At 37.5% G+C, this 19623-nt stretch overlaps 1 protein-coding gene and 1 pseudogene across 1 annotated transcript in view; one reads left to right on the forward strand and one right to left on the reverse strand.

The window, feature by feature from the left end:
• NLN (neurolysin) overlaps positions 1 to 19623 on the reverse strand; it is a 102480-nt gene that overhangs the window by 77955 nt on the left and 4902 nt on the right. The gene's annotated exons all lie outside the window — the stretch shown is intronic.
• LOC109246405 (40S ribosomal protein SA-like) lies at positions 11976 to 12884 on the forward strand (annotated as a pseudogene).

Raw genomic sequence — 19623 nt, forward strand, 5'->3', positions numbered from 1 at the left:
TAAGCTGCCTCTTCCAACCTGAAAATGCTATATAATTGTGGCTAAGTCAAGCTGCTGATTACCAGAATAACAAAATTTCAGAACAGGAGGTCATCCAGAATGATTCTGCTTTCTAGTGGAGCCCCAATGAGATCTGGTAAGGGAGAATGGAAGGAGGAGGGGCATCCAAGATGATGACCACATTTCTGTTTTGCACAGGCATGAGTGAGAGCTAGAGGGCTCGGGAGGAGAAGCAGATTAGAATGTTTCTTTCTTTTTCTTTTATCGGGGAAGGGTGGGAAGGCTGAGAAAATAGAAGCTTTACAGGCATTCGATTTTAGAAGTATGATTTTAACACCAGTAAGCTATCCAAGGATAGATATGTAGTAGGCATTTGGAGCTCAGAAGAAAGTGAGTACAAAGCTAGTTGATAAAGATAAAAGATGGATATGTCTCCAAGGAATTTAATGGCTACTATGACAGAGAAACATGTAAGGATTTAACAAATACTGGGGCGCCTCGCTGGCTTGGTCAGTGAAGCGTGTTACTCTTGATCTCGGGATCATGAGTTCAAGCTCCACCTTTGGTGCAGAGATTACTTAAAAACAAAACTTAGGGGAAAAAAAGAATTTAGCGAATACTTATTGATCACTTAGGTGCACCAGTCAATATAGTATTGTAAACGTAATTAGAGTGTTACACCAAGATGTTACAGTCGGATAGAGGAACAATACTCAACTCAGACTGAGGAGTCAGAGAAAGCTTCCTGGAGAGGGGATATGAATAGGAATTACCTAGGCAAGGATGGAATAGGATGTGTGGAGAAGCCTAAAAGCAAGACAAGCATAGTGGAAAGACTAACAGAGGCCCACTTTCAATCACCGGATAGGTGATATTCTAGGAATTACAGCCAATTTGGAGGTTAGAAATGGGAATTAGAGAGAAGTAAGGCTGGAGAGGTTGATAGGCAAGACTGTGGAGTTTTTTAATGTCCTGCTAAAGAGCCTGATCTTTGCACTGTAGGCAATAGGACCTCCTGAGCAAGAGGGTAAGATCTGTAGTTTAGCCAAGCACTCTGGTAGCTGTGGGAGTTGTGGAAGTCAATTTTAGGAGGTAAAGGAGACCAGTTAGGAGGCTTCACAAATCCAGATGGACAATGAGAATTAAAAGTGGGAGAGTAGGAGTGGGAGCTAAAACGACAAATTCAAGGAATATTCAAGTAGTAAAACTGGCAGGACTTTGTGAAAGACAGGATGTCATAATTTGTAGTTTGGTTGAGAGTGTGGATGGTAGCATTAGTGATGACACACAGAGCATTTACCACTGCAAATGGAAACTGCAACAGCAAGACCAGGCTGGGAGAAATATACTAGGTAAGTTTTAGACACGTTGCTTTTTGAGTGCCTATAAGATATGCCAGGGTGTGGAAGCATGGTGATTTTGGCAACTAGACATAAACCTGATGACTAGGACAGGACCCTGGGGCAGGAGACAAAGATAGAGATGTCTTCAGATGTCCTATTCCTAGAATGGACTGGGACATCTCGTAAAGCATGCAGATTAAGAACAGTGGGATTAGTGTGGAAAAGTAGGGAGAGGAAAAGACTGCAAACTAGCTGGATTGGGGGAAAGTTTTAGACAGGACAGTACGTGTGGAAAAGACTTCATACATGTAGGCTCAAAGAAAGGAGGTTTTAAAAAGAGCTTTACAGCAGACACTGAGAAGAGAAACCTGAGAAAAACTATTACTAGAGGGGCAGGTATCAGTAAAAAGAAGCTTGAAAAAAATTTCAGGAACGCTCATAGTAGAGAAAATTAGGAATTTGTTTCTCTGGAAGTCAAGACTGTGTGGCCAATAGGGTAAATGTTACATAAAGACTAAGTAAGGCAAGGCAGGACTGTAAAGTATATACCTGATGGCAACTAACACCAAAGACTTATCGTGTCATCTGATAAGTGACTCTTTCCTCTCTTACTCTTTAGCAGCCACATGAATCGGCTTCATACTGAATCTGGTAACAACTAAAGGTTCTGAGTTTTTTCCTATGTGCTGCTCTTATGTGATTGTGCTCTCATCTAGGTGTGATTTGTTTAAAAACAGACTTCACATTTAGTATCATTAAGAATCTCCTTATTAGAATGGTGTTCTAGAGGTATCGGGCTGGCTCAGGAGGTCAAGCATCTGACTTTGGCTCAGGTCATGATCTCACCGTTCGTGAGTTCCAGCCCCGTGTCGGGCTCTGTGCTGACAGCTCACAGCCTGAAGCCTTCTTCGGATTCTCTCTCCTCTCTCTGCCCCTCCCCACTCACGCTCTGTTTGTCTCTCTCTCAAAAATAAATAAAAACATTAAACAAATAATAATAATAAAAAAAAGAATGGTGTTCTAGTGAGCTGAGATCCCCTGGAACTTGAAGTTTTCACCTTTACTTAGAGTCATCTGAAAACTTTATCAATAGGTCATCGGTATCCTCTCCCAGTCACCAATAAAGCATTTGTGACTTTCAATAACCACATACAGTCAGTCTTATTATCCAAATCCTTAGGACTACTTTTTTCTACCTTAAATGGAAGGGAGGAAATTATAAGTCACTATGTACTCAGATGGTATCAAGCATTGTGCTACATGTGTTCATGTACATTAATTCCTGAAATCTTTACAAAAATTATGGCAGGTAGCTAATATTATCTCTAATTTAGGGTTGAAGAAACAGGTTCTGTGAGATTAGGCAAGCATATGAAACCAGGTCTGCCCCAAGAGCCCTGTAGATTGCACATTCTCTTTCTTTTCTCTTTTCCTTCCTTCCTTCATTCCTTTCTTCCTGGTATCATCTACATATACTGAGATTTGTTTTTTCCAGTTTTGTTGAGACATAATTTATATATAACATTATATAAGTTTAAGTTATAGCACATTTTCTTTCTTGGAGTCATTTCATTAGTCTTTAGCATGTTTGCCTTGGACATTCAGCTTACTTAATATGGCTATTTCTAGATTCTGATAGTCTAGGGATAAGAGAACACCCTCTTCTAAACTTCCTATGTCCAAATCCCACCACCCTTCAAGGATCAGTTATGACCTTGTCCTTCCCTTTTATCTTGGAACTAATCTCTCACTCCCCTGAACTCCCATATCAATTTCTCTATTACTCTGACCCTTGTATTCTAATTATTTATGTATGTGCCTTATCCCATACATAGTATCACATTTATTTATGTGTTTTATGACCCTTAGCAGGCTGTGTTGCCTTGGCTTTTTAAGAAAAGTCAAGGGGCACTTGGGTGGCTCAGGTGGTTAAATGGCCAACTCTTGATTTTGGCTCAGGTCATGATCTCACCATCATGGGATCAAGCCCTGAGTCAGGCTGTGTACTAAATGTGGAGCCTGCTAGGGATTCTCTCTCTCCCTCTCTGCCCTTCTCCTGCTCATGCTCTCTTTCTAAAAATAAATAAACTTAAGAAAGGTCAAAATAGGACATAGCCTTTATAAAATCTACTTCTGCACTTACTGTATAAGTATTCTTGAGGCTAGCATTCATTGGACTTACTCAATTTCTCTTATACAATAAATCTACATGATAAATTTATCATACAAACAGTACCAGGAAAAACTGTGTTCTTGATATTTCTTAACTAGATATATTCCCTTTGCTCTTACTGCCAGAAAGCTTTCAGTAAAACTCTGGACCCAAATAAATCAACAAGGCTGAAATCCTAATGTTCTTTTTGATTTTTTGTCTAATATTCTTCTCCTTTTATTCTATTAATGTGTATTTTTAAGGTGAGCAATCACAAAGTAATTCTGGTAAAGAGGCGACCACGAAAAGATTTCAACAAGCAAATAACGCTAACCTAGGTGCTTTGCTTTACACATCTATTCTTGTGGGATTTAGCAGTTCATGGCATATAGTAACTGTACTCAGTTGATATTTGTGGCACGAGTGAATAAAGATTTTGAAGTTATATACAGGTTTCAATTAGCCACATTCTACTACCCACCATTCCTGTCATTTTACAATTTTTCAGTGTCATTAAGAAGATTTTTGATGAGCTGTTATACACTTTAATGAGTAGCCTTGTGTCCTTTTTGTCATGCTAAGCAAGTTTTTCGTGTTTTTACTTCTTCTCAGCTACCTCTGTGCATGGAAGTATAGTACCTGCAGCACAGAGTCTATATCTAGCAGAGCAGGCATGAGATGTGTTCCAGAATGGGGACCCATCATCATGGCTTCTTTGGGTTCTCCTGGGTACTTTTTCCACCAGATGGGGCAAACTGCATGTCATTACCTTCTTGGTCTGACCAATAAGTACTTTTGCTGCATACATCCAAAACAGGATTATGTTCTGTTCAGTGCCACGTTTCACCAGCCCCAACTAACTTCCAAATCACACAAGTCCAGAGACTCTGGCTTCCGTGTCCTCGGCTGACCTCAGGCTCACACATGAGAAGTTTGCCTTCTGTTCTTTCTCAGCTTGGTTGCTTCTGACCCAGTACTTCAGAGGCTGGCACCTCCCCTGATCTCTTCAGTATCCAAGTTGACATATTTAGAATGAGCCTTGCTCCCAGAGTATTTATTAAATTAGACTATTACTCTTCAGACCCATTAACTAAGTCTGTAGGGTACCAAGTCACTGTGTGAATATCCTAGTGATGATAAGAGAATATGACCAATATTCTTTTAATATGGCTTTTAATATATGGCTTCTCTTCTCTCATACCCACCCAGCATGTACTAAAAATATACCCATGTACTAAAAATATATACCCAGCATGTATATATTTGTTGGTTAAGTTTGCTTCCTATTGCATATTACTCTACTCTGTAATTTCTTATCGCAAAACTAGGTCTAAATTAAAACTTAGACATAGTACTTTCCCCTGGCAACTGTGTTTTGGGTAAAGAAATTTGCAAGGTTTACATATTTACTTTCTACTTTTACCTGTCTTTGTCATATCAAATTGCCAAATCCAGGCCTATACTCCTTATATATCAGCAGCGAATGCTGAATTTTCAGTTATTACCACTGATGACAACTTTCCATTCATTCATTCAAAAAAATATATTTATTAAGCATCTACCATGTAAACAACACCAGGTTAAGTGTTGGAGATACAGTAACAAACAACAACAAAAAAGGTTCCTGATCTCAGAAAACTTGTCAACTAGAGAGGAAGGCAAACAATACTACTAATATGTGTGCTCTGGAAATACAGTATTCAAAGGGACCAAATTTAGTAGGAGTCAGGTAAGTTCGTTCCGAGGGAAGTACAAAGTGAGCTGATATTAACAGCACCTATTACAATCTAACTACTTTAGAGATTTGATTACTATCTGACTCCTTGAGCAGAGTGAGGGCAGGAACCCATGTGAGCAGGGATAGTTTCTTTTTTCTTCTTAAGTTTAAAATTTTAAATTCCAGTATAGTTAACATACAGTGTTATACTAGTTTCAAGTGTACAATATAGTGATTCAGCAATTCTATACATTACTCATTGCTCATCAGGATAAATATATACTTGATCCCCTTCACCCATTTAAGTCATCCCCCCAACCACTTCCCCTCCGGTGACCATGAGTTCATTCTTTCAAGTTAAGAATCTATTTTTTTGGTTTGGCTCTTTTTTTCCTATTGTTCATTTGTTTCTTAAATTCCACATATGAGTATAATCACATGGTTATTTGTCTTTCTCTGACTGACTTGTTTCACTTTGCATTATACTCTCTAGCTCCAAGGGATAGTTTCTTTCTTGTCCACAGCTGTCTTCTCAGTTTAGCACAGCACCTACCATGGATAAAATACACTATGTTTTCTGAGTGGAAATCAAATGGAATGTATCTAGAATGTATAAATACTGCTCAAATCCAATATGAAAAAATAAACAACCTAATAGGAAAATAGACAAAAGATACCACAGGCATAAAATACAAATGTCAAATAAACATGAAAATACACTCTAACTCATTAGCAAACATGGCAATACATACAAAACCCAAGAGATACCATTTTACACCAAGAGCTGCTAAGGATGGAGTATCAATGGCTATACATGAACACTATACAGGAAGAGGGAGTAAATTAGTATTACCACTTTGGGAAAAAATTGGGCATCATTTGGTAAAGTAGAGAATGCACAGATCCTACAAGAGAGCAATTTTTCTCTTAGGCCTATATTCTTGCACATATGTATCAGGAGAAATTACAAGAATACTCATAGCAATATTGTTTATAATAGCAAATAACTGGGAATAACCTATAAATACTCACCAACAAGACAATAGATAACAAATTTTGGAATGGTCACCCAGGTAAAGATCTTAACAGCAGTAAAAATGAACCACAGCTATGTAAAACTAGTTTCATCAAGTGAAACTAAACCATATACTGCTAAGGGAAACATAGATTTGTGTTATGACATTATAAAGAAAAGGAACAGGACTATAAATGTAAATTCAGGACAGTGGTTATCTTTGGAATAAGGAGAAGAGATATGGTCAGAAAGGGGCACATAAAAGACTTAAAAGGTACTAGACGTATCATTTTAGATATACAGATACTCCTTTTTCATTCTTTTAACTGTAGATATATACATTTTTTGTGTATAATACTTCGTAATAACTTTTAAGATGAATGACAAGTATTAGCCAGGCTGTGGAAAGGTAGGGAAAGAGAATAATGTTCCAAATATGGGATCGGCTGTGTTAATTTAAGAAGAGGAGGTAAAGACATGAACTATCTGCCGAAAACAATGAGTTCCCTGAGTGAGAGGAAAAGCTGGAACAGCTTAGTGGTCAGACTGTACAGGGATTTATAAACCAATCAAAGAGTTTTGATTTTATCCTAAGGTTAAGGGCAAACTAAAGAATTTTAAACTGGAGTATGAATGTCACATTTGGATTGCAAAAAGATCTCTGTTTTCATAAGGAAAGTATATTAATAGGAAGCAAAAACTGAGGCTGTGACTCATGATGAGGATTTGGGTCATAGGGGTGGTAATGCAAATAGAGAACAGAGAAAGACTTTAAACCTGGTAATTGATGAAAAAGGTAGAGACAGAAAAAGGCCAGGTCAGCTCCCAGACTTTTGACTTCAGTAAATGGTAACATTTGTTGAGACAGAGAACAATGGCAAAAACAGATTTATAAGATTTGTAAATCTGGTTTAGGATAAAGAGATACTGAAATTAAACAATAACATAACAAGTGCTCAATAAATATTTATAAAATGAAAATGACTGAATGTAAGACTTCTAAAAGGAATTACATAATTGGTAGTTGGAATCTAATATTCATTGATTTCTCTTTCACATAAATAATTTGTGCTTCTCTATGTTGTACCATGGTATAAAAGAATTCCTATGAAAAATGAAATCTGAAAGTCGTATATATGTATAAATTGCAGTGTTACAATGAGAAGATCTAAATAATGTAGCCCTTACTGTATGAATGTTATGCAGTATAGCAATCAGACTATAACTAAAAGTTGTGATTATTTCAGTCACTACAACCATACTTAAGATGTGGGGCAGGAAAACCCAGAAGAACCCACCAAAAAGTTGCTAGAACTGATAAACGAATTTAGTAAAGCTGAAGGATACAAAATCAACACACAGCAATCTGTTGTACTTCTTACACTAGTGATGAAAGAGCAGAAAGAGAAATTAAGAAAACAATTCCATTTAAAATTGTACCCAAACCAGTAAGGTATGTAGGAATAAACTTAACCAAAGAAGTGAAAGACCTGTACTCTGAAAACTATAACAAACTGATGAAAGAAACTGAAAATGACACCAAGAAATGCAAAGGCATTCCGTGCTTATGGATTGAAAGAACAAGTATTGTTCAAATGTGTATACCACCCAGAGCCAGCTGCACATTTAACGCAATATATATCAAAATACCGACAGCATTTTTCACAGAACTAGGATAAATAATTCTAACATTTTATGGAACCACAAAAGACCCTGAATAGCCAAAGCAACCTTAAAAAAGAGAAGTGAAGCTGGAGGAATCACAATTCTGGACTTCAAGTTATATTACAAAGCTGTAATAATCAAAACAATATGGTACTGGCACAAAAATAGACACATAGATCAAAAGAACAGAATAGAAAACCCAGAAATGAGCAGTTTGGGATGCCTGGCTGGCTCAGTCAGTAGAGCATGCAACTGTTGATCTCCAGGTTGTAAGCTGGAGCCCCATGTTGGATAGGGAGATTACTTAGAAATAAAATCTTAAAAAAAAACAACAACACAGAAATGAATTCACAACTATATGGCCAATAATATTCGATAAAGCAGGAAAGAATATCCAATGGGAAAAAGAATGTCTCTTCAACAAATGGTGTTGGAAAAACTGGACAGCAACATGCAAAAGAATGAAATCAAGCCACTTTCTTACACCACACACAAAAATAAATTAAAAATGGATTAAAGATGGGAATGCAAGCTGGTGCAGCCACTCTGGAAAATAGTATGGAGGATGCTCAAAAAATTTAAAATAGAACTACCCTACAATCCAGCAATTGCACTACTAGGTATTTATCCAAGGGATACAGGTATGCTGTTCCGAAGGGACACATGCACCCCAATGTTTATAGCAGCACTATCAACAATAGCCAAAGCATGGAAAGAGCCCAAATGTCCACCGATGGATGAATGGATAAAGAAGATGTGGTATATACATACAATGGAGTATTACTTGCCAATCAAAAAGAATGAAATCTTGCCATTTGCAACTATGAGGATGGAACTAGAGGATATTATGCTAAGTGAAATGAGTCAGAGAAAGACAAATATCATATGACTTCACTCATATGAGGACTTTAAGACACAGAACATGAACATAAGGGAAGAGAAGCAAAAATAATGTAAAAACAGGGAGGGGACAAAACATAAGAGACTCTTAAATATGGAGAACAAACAGAGGGTTACTGGAGGGGTTGTGGCAGGGGGGATGGGCTAAATGGGTAAGGGGCACTAAGGAATCTACTCCTGAAATCATTGTTGCACTATATGCTAACTAATTTGGATGTAAATTTAAAAAAATAAAATTAAAAAACATTGAAATCCCACACAAAAAAAATGGATTAAAGACCTAAATGTGAGACCTAAAACCTTAAAAATTGTAGAAGAGAACACAGGCAGTAACTTCTTTGACATCTGCTGTAGCAACTTCTTTCTAGATATGTCTCTGGAAACAAGGGAAACAAAAGCAAAATAACATATTGGAAACTAAAAAGCTCCTTTACAGTGAAGGAAACAGTCAATAAAACTAAAAGGTAACCTATACAATGGAAGAATATATTTGAAAATGACATATCTGATAAAGGGTTAGTATCCAAAATATATAAATAACTTATCAAACTCAACATCCAAAAAACAAATAATCCAATTAAAAAATGGGCAGAAATTTGCAACGACATGGATGGAACTAGAGTGCATTATGCTAAGTGAAATAAGTCAGTGAAAGATAAATACCATATGATGTCACTCATATGTGGAATTTAAGAAACATATGTGGAAATTAAGAAACAAAATAGATGAACATAAGGGAAGGGAAGGAAAAATAATAAATATAATGATAGAGAGGGAGGCAAACCATAAGAGTCTCTTAAATATAGACAACAAACTGAGGGTTGTTGGAGGGGTATTGGGTGGGGGGGATGGGTTAAATGGGTGATGGTAATTAAGGAGGGCACTTGTGATAGGCTTTGTGTGTTATATGTAAGTGATGAATCACTAAATTCTACTCCTGAAGTCAATACTACACTATGTTAATTAACTTAAATTTTAGAAAAGTATTCAAAGAAAAAAAATTTTTTTAAATGGGCAGATGGCATGAATAGACATTTTCCAAAGAAGACATACAGATGGTCAACAGACACATGATGGTCAACATCATTTATCATCAAGGAAGTGCAAAATATAAACCACAATGAGATATCACCTCACACCTATCAGAATGGCTAAAATTAACAACACAAGTCTGGGTGGCTCAGTCAGTTAAGTGTCTGACTTCAGCTCAGTTCATGATCTCACGGTTCTTGAGTTTGAGCCCAGCACGGGGCTCTATACTGACAGTGAAGAACCCACTTCAGATCCTCTGTCTCCCTCTCTCTCTGCCCTTCCCCTGCTCTCTCTCTCTCTCTCTCTCTCTCTAAAAAAAAAAACAAAAAAAAAAAAACCAAAAAAAAAGACATTAAAAACATTTAAAAAAAGAAACCACAGGTGTTGGCAAGGATGTGGCCAAAGGGGAAGCCTTTTGCACTGTGGTGGGAATGCAAGCTGGTAAGTCACTCTGGAAAACAGTATGAAGGCTCCTCAAAAAGCTAAAAATAGAACTACCCTATGATCCAGCAATTGCACTACTGGATATTTATCAAAGGAATACAAAAACACTAATTCAAATTGATACACGCACCCTGATGTTTATAGCAACATTATCTACAATAGCAAAATTATGGAAACAGCTCAAGTGTCTAATGAGGGATGAATGCAATAAGAAGATATGGGGTATGTGTGTGTGTGTGCATGTATGTATATATTATATATATATATATATATATACATACACACATATATGTAATATTCCTTTGCATTATATCATTGTATATATTATATATATCATCATATATATACATACATATAAATGAATATAACTCAGCTATAAAAAAGAATAAAATCTTTCCATTTGCAACGACATGGATGGAGCCAGAGAGCATTATGCTAAGTGAAATAAGTCAGAGAAAGACAAATACCATAGGAGTTTCATTCATAGGTAGAATTTAAGAAACAATACAAACGAACACAGGGGAAAAAAAAAAAAAAGAAGCAAACCCAGAAACAGATTCTTAACTATAGAGAACTGATGGTTACCAGAGGGAAGGGAGGTGGAGAGATGGGTAAAATAGGTGACTGGGATTAAGGAGAGCTCTTGTTGTGATGAGCACCAGGTGTTGCATGGACGTGTTGAATCACTATATTGTACACCTGAAACTAATACTAGACTGTGTGTTGACTAACTGGAATTTAAACTAAAAGGTAAGAAGGAAGGAAGGAAGGAAGGAAGAAAAAAAGAGGGGTGCCTGGGTGGCTCAATCAGTTAAGTTTCTGACTTTGGCCCAAGTTATGACCTCATGGTCAGTGAGTTCGAGCCCAGCTTCAGGCTCTGTTCTGACAGCTCAGAGCCTGGAGCCTGCTTCAGAATCTGTGTCTCCCTCTCTCTTTGCCCTTCCCCTGCTCACACTCTGTCTCTTTCTCAAAAAAAAAAAAAAAAAAAGAAAAAAGGATTAAAGGGGAAAAAAAAGGGTTCATCTCTTTCTGTATGAATATGCATTTATTTATTCAAAAAAAGCCCTCCTTTCCCCTACTACTGTACTGCACACCAAATATTATAATAGTTGTCAAGTATGTATAAGTTTATTTCTGGACTCTGTTCCTTCATCTATTTTTCTATTCTTGCACCAATACAAAACTGTGTTTTGTTTTGTTCTTTTTAAAATTTTTTTTAAATGTTTTTATTTATTTTTGAGACAGAGAGAGACAGAGCATGAGCGGGGAAGGGGCAGAGAGAGAGGGAGACACAGAATCTGAAGCAGGCTTCAGGCTCTGAGCTGTCAGCGCAGAGCCTGACGCGGGGCTCAAACTCACAGACTGTGAGATCCTGACCTGAGCTGAAGTCGGATGCTTAACCGACTGAGCCACCCAGGAGCCCCTTGTTTTGTTTTTTAATGACTGTAGCTTTGTAATACCTTGGTATTTAGTAGCTTAAATCCTCTAACTTGTTATTTTTCAAGTTTGTGTTTTGCTATTCTTGGCCCTTTATGTTTCCATTTTAAATTTTAGACAACGCATGTCAATTTCCACAAAAAGTTCTTCTGGGATTTTGGTTGGGATTTTATTGAATCTAAAGGTTAAATTAGGGGAAATCGACAATTCTCCTGCATTCAGTAGTCCACCTTTCTGCGCTACCCAGGGAGGGGTTGATACCATGTTGTTTTGTGTTCCCGTTGTAACTTAAAGGGAAACTTTCACAATGTCCGGAGCCCTGATGTCCTACAAGTGAAGGAGGAGAATATCCTCAAATTCCTTGCAGCAGGAACCCACTTAGGTGGTACCAACCTTGACTTCCAGAGGGAACAGTGTATCTACAAAAGGAAAAGTGATGGTATCTACATCATAACTGAGGAGAACCTGGGAGAAGCTTCTGTTGGCAGCTTGTGCCATTGTTGCCATTGAAAACCCTGCTTGATGTCAGTGTCATATCATCCAAGAATACTGGCCAGCGAGCTGTGCTGAAGTTTGCTGCTGCTACTGGAGCCACTCCTATTGCTGACCACTTCACTCCTGGAAACTTCACTAACCAGATTCTGCAGCCTTCCAGGAGCAGGGACTTCTGGTGCTTACTGATTCCAGGGCTGACCACCAGCCTCTTACAGAGGCATCTTATATTAACCAGCCTACCATCGCTCTGTGTAACAGACTCTCCTCTGTGCTATATGGACATCACCATAGCATCCCTTGCAACAAGGGAGCTCGCTCAGTGGGTCTGATGCAGTGGATGCATGTCACCATTTCCCGTAAACACCCATGGGAGGTCAATGCCTGATCTCTGCCTCTACAGATACCCTGAAGAGATTGAAAAGAGCAGGTCACTACTGAAAATGCTGTGACCAAGGAGGAATTTCAGGGTGCATGGACTGCTCCCGCTCCTGAGTTCACTGCTACTCAACCTGAAGTCATAGGCTGGTCTGAAGGCCTGCAGGTGCCCTCTATGTCTATTCAGCAGTTTCCCACTGAAGACTGAGGACTGAAGACTGGAGCACTTAATCTGCCACTGAAGATTGGTCAGCAGCTCTCACTGCTGAGGCCACTGAATGGGTAGGAACAACTACTGACTGGCCTTAAGCTGCTCTTTCCCAAAGGCAAACAAAATGGAAATAAGGTGGACAGAAAATAGTTTCTATCTTCAGTAGTCCAATCCCAAACTGACATCTCCTTTCATTTACTTGGATCTTTTTTTTTAGATCTGTTTTTTAGAATTTGCTTTTTATTTACTTAGACTTTTATTCTTTTCACAAATGTTTTGTAGTTTGCTGATGTTTTATATTTTTTGATTTGTTCCTAGATATTTAAAGTTTTTAATTCTATTTTTACTTATATAATTTGAAAATTTCACTTTCCGATTGTATCTTGCTAAGGAATAGACCTATAATTCAATTTGTATGTTGATCTTATGTCCATGGATATAAAACATTCATTCTAATATTTTATCCTTTGAATTTTCTATACTCACAATTATGTCATTGCAAAAAAATGACAGTTTTATTTCTTCCTTTCCAATCTTTCCATCTTTTTTTTTTTCTTAAATTATTGCACTGGCTGAGCGCTCAAGGACAACATTGAATATACATAGTAAAAACGGTCATCTCTGCCTCATTCCTGATCTCAGGCAGGCTTTTTAAAAGTAATTTTAGGGGCGCCTGGGTGGCTCAGTCGGTTGAGCGGCCGACTTCGGCTCAGGTCACGATCTTGCAGTCCGTGAGTTCGAGCCCCGCGTCGGGCTCTGTGCTGACAGCTTAGAGCCTGGAGCCTGTTTCAGATTCTTTGTCTCCCTTTCTCTCTGCCCCTCCCCCGTTCATGCTCTGTCTCTCTCTCTGTCTCAAAAATAAATAAACGTTAAAAAAAAAAAATTAAAAAAAATAAAATAAAAGTAATTTTACTACTATGTATGAAGTGTCACATAGGCTTAAAAAATATATACTTTATGAAGTTAAAGAAGTCCTTCTATTCTTGGTTTTGCAGTTTTTTTAAAATTGTGGATGGGTATTAAATCTTATCAAATTCTTTTTATGCATCTCGCATAATAATCACATGATTTTTCTCCTTTATTCCATTAATTGGTTAATTTCATGGATTGATTTTCTAATTTTTTCAAACTTACAAAAGCCCACTGGTTTTTCCTTGTAGTGTCCTCTTGAATTTGTGGAATGAGGGTTTGTAGTCTCATAAAATTAGTTAGGAAGTATCGACTATTTTTTGCTTCTTTGGAAATGATTATGTATGACTGGTATTATTCCTTAGATATTTGGAAGAATTCACTGCTGAAGCCATATGGGTCTAGAGTTTTCTTTGTGGAAAATCTTTCAATACAAAAATAGTTTCTTTAATAAATAAAAGATTTTCTATCTCTTTTGGTGTCCATCTTAATGTTATATTGTTCAAATAATTTTTCCATTTATCTAAATTTTCAAATATATCGGCAAAAACTTCTTTATACTCTCATTTTTGACCATCTGTACAATCTTTAGTGACATTCCTCATTTTAATCCTTTTATTGATGTATATGTATTCCCTCATTTTTCTTGCTAACCTAAGTCAATCGATTTTATCATATTTTTAAGGGACAAACTTTGGCTTTGTTGAATTTCCCTATTGTATGTTTGTTTTCTGTGTCATTGCTTTTTGCTTTTTATTATTGCCTTCTTTCTATTTTCTTTGGGTTTAAACTGCTGTTCTCTTTCTGGCTTTCTGAGATAAAAACTCAAATCTTTCTTCTTTGCTAATGTATTTAAAGATAATTTTTTTCCTGAATACTACATAAGCTATGTAATAGACTGCAAAAATATCTATAAAATTTTCCTATCTCTGTCAGCATAACCTACTGTAATATAATTCAGCAGTTTTTTCTTCTAAGTAATAAAAAAATTTTTTTTTTAGTAATCTCTACACCCAATGTAGAGCTCAAACTCAGGACCATGAGATCAAGAGTTACACACTCTTCCGACTGAGCCAGCCAGGTGCCCCACAGCAGTTTTTTCCATCAAGAGTTATCTCCACCCTTGAGTCTAGGTTTGACCATGCGACTTGCTTTAGTCACAAGATACGAGCAAATATAAAACAGAGACTTGTAATGCTTTTAAGCATTGGAACTTGTCTTCTTTTGTTGTGCTTGGCAACTTGGGAAGACCAGGTAAATGAGAGGAATGTTTCTGTAAATATTTTTGTAGCTACATCCTTATGTATGGTGTGGCATACTCAAAGCATAAAAAACCTACTCCTAAAGAGGAAGCCTTTTGCACTGCTGGTGGGAATGCAAACTCATGTAGCAAGTCTGGAAAACAGTATGGAGGTTCCTCAATAAAAATAGAGGGGCATCTGAGTGGCTAAGTCAGTTAAGTGTCCAACTATTGATTTCGGCTCAGGTCATGATCTCACAGTTTGTGAGTTCGAGTCCCACAATGGGCTCTGTGCTGATGGTGCAGAGCCTGCTTGAGAGTCAGTCTCTCTCTCTCTCTCTCTCTCTCTCTCTCTCTCTCTCTCTCTCACTCAAAATAAATAAATAAACCTTAAAAAAATTTTTTTAAGTTAAAAATAGAGCTACCCTGTGACCCAACAGTTGCATTACTAAGTATTTACTCAGAGAATACAAAAATACTAATTCAAAGGGATACATGCACTCTGCTGTTTATAGCAGCATTATCTACAAAAGCTAAGGTATGGAAACAGCCGAAGTATCTATTGACTGAAGAATGGATAAGGAAGATGTTGTATTGTGTGTCTGTGTATGTGTGTGAAAATATGTATATATACACATATAATATATACGTTTACACACACAATGGAATATTACTCAGCCATAAAAAAAAATCTTGCCATTTCCAACGACATGGATGGAGCTAGAGTGTATTATACTAAGTGAAATAAGTCAGTCAGAGAAAAACAAATAACATGAATTTCACTCATATGTGGAATTTAAGAAACAAAACAAACGTGCAAAGGGGAAAAAAAAAACAGAGAGAGAGGCAAACCAAGAAACAGACTCTTAACTACAGAGAACAAATTGATTGTTACCCTAAAGGTGGTGGGTGGGGGACAGGAAGAAAAAATAAAAGATGTGAGGCAGAAAAAGAATTTTCCTCTTAGTCTTGAGCTTAAATACAATTAGGTATCAAAGACACCAGCTATGTGTGGCTTGGAAATAGAAGGATATCCTTTTGAGTCCAAGTAGGTGGAATGGGATAGGATCTTCCAATGTACACTGAGGTAATCAGAAACCCCGACTTTGTAAGCTGGAGTTTCTCATACTTCCTTCAGTTTATGTTGATTTTCTTTTGGTTTCACTTAATAATTAGAAAAGTCATTTCAAAAAAGTCAATATTCATGATAGATACAGGTTTCAAATATGCAAAATGAAACATAAAAGTACTAGAAGAAAAGTCAGGTGATTTAAAAAAATTCTAATCTTGGGGTAGAAGGGCATTCTAGGCACGTGACCAAAGGCAGACGTCATTAAAAAAAAAAAACACAAAAAAAAAACTGATATACTTGATTACATAAAAATTTTAACTTGTGTAGAACAAAAAGCGGGAACAATCCACCCCAAAATTCAAAGACTAAAAAAAAAAATTAAAAAAAAATTGCAACATTTATGAAGGGCTATTACAAATTAATACTCTGAATTTAAAAACCTCCAAAATCCAACCAGGTAATTCACAAACATGAAAATAATAGCTAACATATATTGAGCTTTGATGTGCCAATATTGTAGACCAAATGCTAAAATGACCTCCATTTCACCCCTCTATGTACCTATGACTTCTTACAATTTTGAGTTGGCTGCTCCTCCCATCAGGATACAGTCTGTCTTTGGGAGTTGCTCTGGCCAGCATAATGTGGCATAGTTGATGGTACTCCAGTTTGAGCCTAAGCTTCAGGAGGCCTGTATACACTTCCACTCTCATGGAACCCTCCCATCGCCGTAAGAACAAGTCAGAATTAGCCTCTTGGAGGATGAGACAGAATGTGAAAGAGAGCCAAACGGCCCCAACTTTTGCCATCCCAGATCCCCAAATATATGACGCAGCTCAGCCAAGATCAACAGAGCTGCCTACACAATCCATGGCTGATAGGTGGAATGATCCTGGTCAAGACCAGAAAAACTGCCTTGCAAACACAACGTGTGTCAGCAAACATAAACATTTATCACTATACTCCCGAGATTTGGTTTGCTACACAGCAAACTATTTTGGCAATAGTAACGGATAGAGCCAAGTAATGTTCAAAGTACTCTATATTTATTTACTCTCAATCTTAAACAGGTGATATGAGATAATAGCGAATATATATTGGTCTCTGCCCCTGATTCTTGGCAATGAGCTCCTAAAAACCTTATTACTTCCTAAGTGATAAGGGCACTAGGATCATCTTTTGTTGTAATATTTGGTTTCTGACCCTGGTTACCGACACAGGGCTCCTGAAAGCCTTGAAATGTCCTGGCTGATAGGAGTGTCTTTTGTTCTGATGAAGTGACTGGATAGGCTCCTAGATGAAGGCTGGTCACCAAAAAGAGCCATGATTAGAAGATTGAAATTTTTAGCCTTCCCTCCCATTCTCTTGAGAAGGGAGAAGGGCTGAAAATGGACTTAACGACATATCATGCCTACCTCATGAAACCTCCATCAAAATCCCAATAATAAGGGGTTTGGAGAACACAGCCATGTTCCAGGAGGATGATGCACCCCAACTTCAAAGAGACAGAAGCTCCTGTGCTCAGACCTCAGTATCTCTTCATCTGCATCCTTACAATAATGTCCTTTAACTGGTAAACATGTTTCCTGAGTTCTGGGAGCTGCTCTAGCAAATTAATTGAACCCAAGGAGGGAGTCATGGGAACCTGAGACTTATAGCCAATAGGACAGAAGCAGTGGAAACAACATGGACTTGCAATTGGCATCTGGAGTTGGGTTAGCAGACTTGTGGAGCCAGCCCTTAACCTGGGGGATCTGATGGTATCTCCAGGTAGACAGTGTCAGAATTAAGTTAAAATGTAGGACACCCAGCTGGTGAGGCAGAGAATTGCTTGCTGTGGAGAAAACTTCCACACACATTTGGTGACCTAATTGTCATAAGCCAAGAGTTCTGTGTGAGTAGTAAAAGGCCTCCTAGGAGAAGGAACAACTGTTTTTCTAATACAGATGAGTACGATTTTTCCCTCTTACCTCATCTCCTGTACTCCACTCGTCACAATGGCCTCTTCGAGTTCTCAAACACATCAGGCACAACACCAGCTTCTCACTGAGCCCTCTCCTGTAAACTCACCAATACTAAATATCCATCTATCCTGCTTTATTTTTTGCCTCCTAGCACATTTTCCCATTTAACATACACTGTATTTTCCTTATCTGTCTCTCCCATTAGAAAGAACATAAGCTCCACGCACATAAGGATTTGGGGCTGCTTTGTTCATCACTGTATCACTAGACCTAGAATAATGTTTGGCACATAATACTCAGTAAATATTTGGCAAGTGAAAAAAATCAGCCAATCAATTTCAGCTTGCTGATGAAGAAATAAACAGAAAAATTAAGTAACTCTGCCTAAGATCACAGTGCTAGTCAGTGGCAGAGGCAAGCAGGCTACAGATTATTCTAGTCTAGTCTAGAGTACTATATATACTACCTGCCTTTCTAAAGCAGAGTGTGCCATATACATATGTGCCCAATAAGCATCAATTTCCTTGGTTCTTCATACTTTAATCTAGGTGCTTCTCTCCACAGAAGTGCTCTCTTTTGTCTTAACCAAAGAAGTGATATTATTTAAACATGAGAAAGTACTAGGACGTTTCTGTGCAAAACCAGGGGTAAAGAGAAACGATAAAAATCCTCCTTTACAACATTTTAAAATCCATTTATACAACTAATGTGTAACCTTTGATATTTGTAACTTAAAACCTTTTCTCCATTAGTATTTTTTTTCTAGCACCACTGTCGTAAAATTCTGGGGTTTCTATCTACTGGATTTGGGGAGACAATCTCGATTTTATTTAATTATAGTTAAGATACATAAATGTTAAGTTTATGAATAACTATAATTTAATTTGTCTGACTTTCTAAGACTTCCCATATGAATAAATTGGGAATGCCTGGGTGGCTCAGTCAGTTAAACGGTTAAGCACATAACTCTTAGTTTCGGCTTAGGTCATTATTTCCTCCTTTGTGGGATCGAGGGCCGTGTCAAGCTCTGCACTGACAGCAAGGAGCCCGCTCGGTATTCTCTCCCTCTCCCTCTCTGCCCCTCTCCTGCTTGCATATGTGTGTGCATTCTCTCAAAATGAATAAATATTTTTTAAAAAAGGAAAAAGAAAACAAGGAACTTTTTTGGTCTTCAGATCACAAGTCCTGAAATTTTATTAGAGAATTAAACTCACCAAATAAACTCTCAAAAAAAAAAAAAGTGCAAGTGAATGTAAATTATAATAAGAAAAGTTTCAAGGCATCTGGATGGCTCAGTTGGTTGAGTGACTTCGGCTCAGGTCATGGTTCATGAGTCCAAGCCCTGCATCTGGCTGCTCGTTGCTGTAAGGGCGGAGCCCACTTTGGATCCTCTCTCCCGCTTTCCCCACTTGCACTTTCTCTCTCTCTCAAAAATAAACATTAAAAAATAAACATTTAAGAAAACAATAAGAAAAGTTCTACTTAACTAATTGGTAAGGATAAAAAATATTAAAATGTTCAGTGTTGGTAATCGTGTAGGAAACTAGCATTTATACACTCCACTGGTAAGAGTGAAATTTGGTCGAAACTTTTTGGAAAAAAATAGGTACCAAAGGCCTGAAAGATGTGCATCAAAGGCCTCTGATGTACAA

The sequence above is a fragment of the Panthera pardus genome, unplaced genomic scaffold (assembly GCF_024362965.1).
Source record: "Panthera pardus isolate Hobbes unplaced genomic scaffold, ASM2436296v1 HiC_scaffold_2, whole genome shotgun sequence".
Classification (NCBI taxonomy): Eukaryota; Metazoa; Chordata; class Mammalia; order Carnivora; family Felidae; genus Panthera; species Panthera pardus.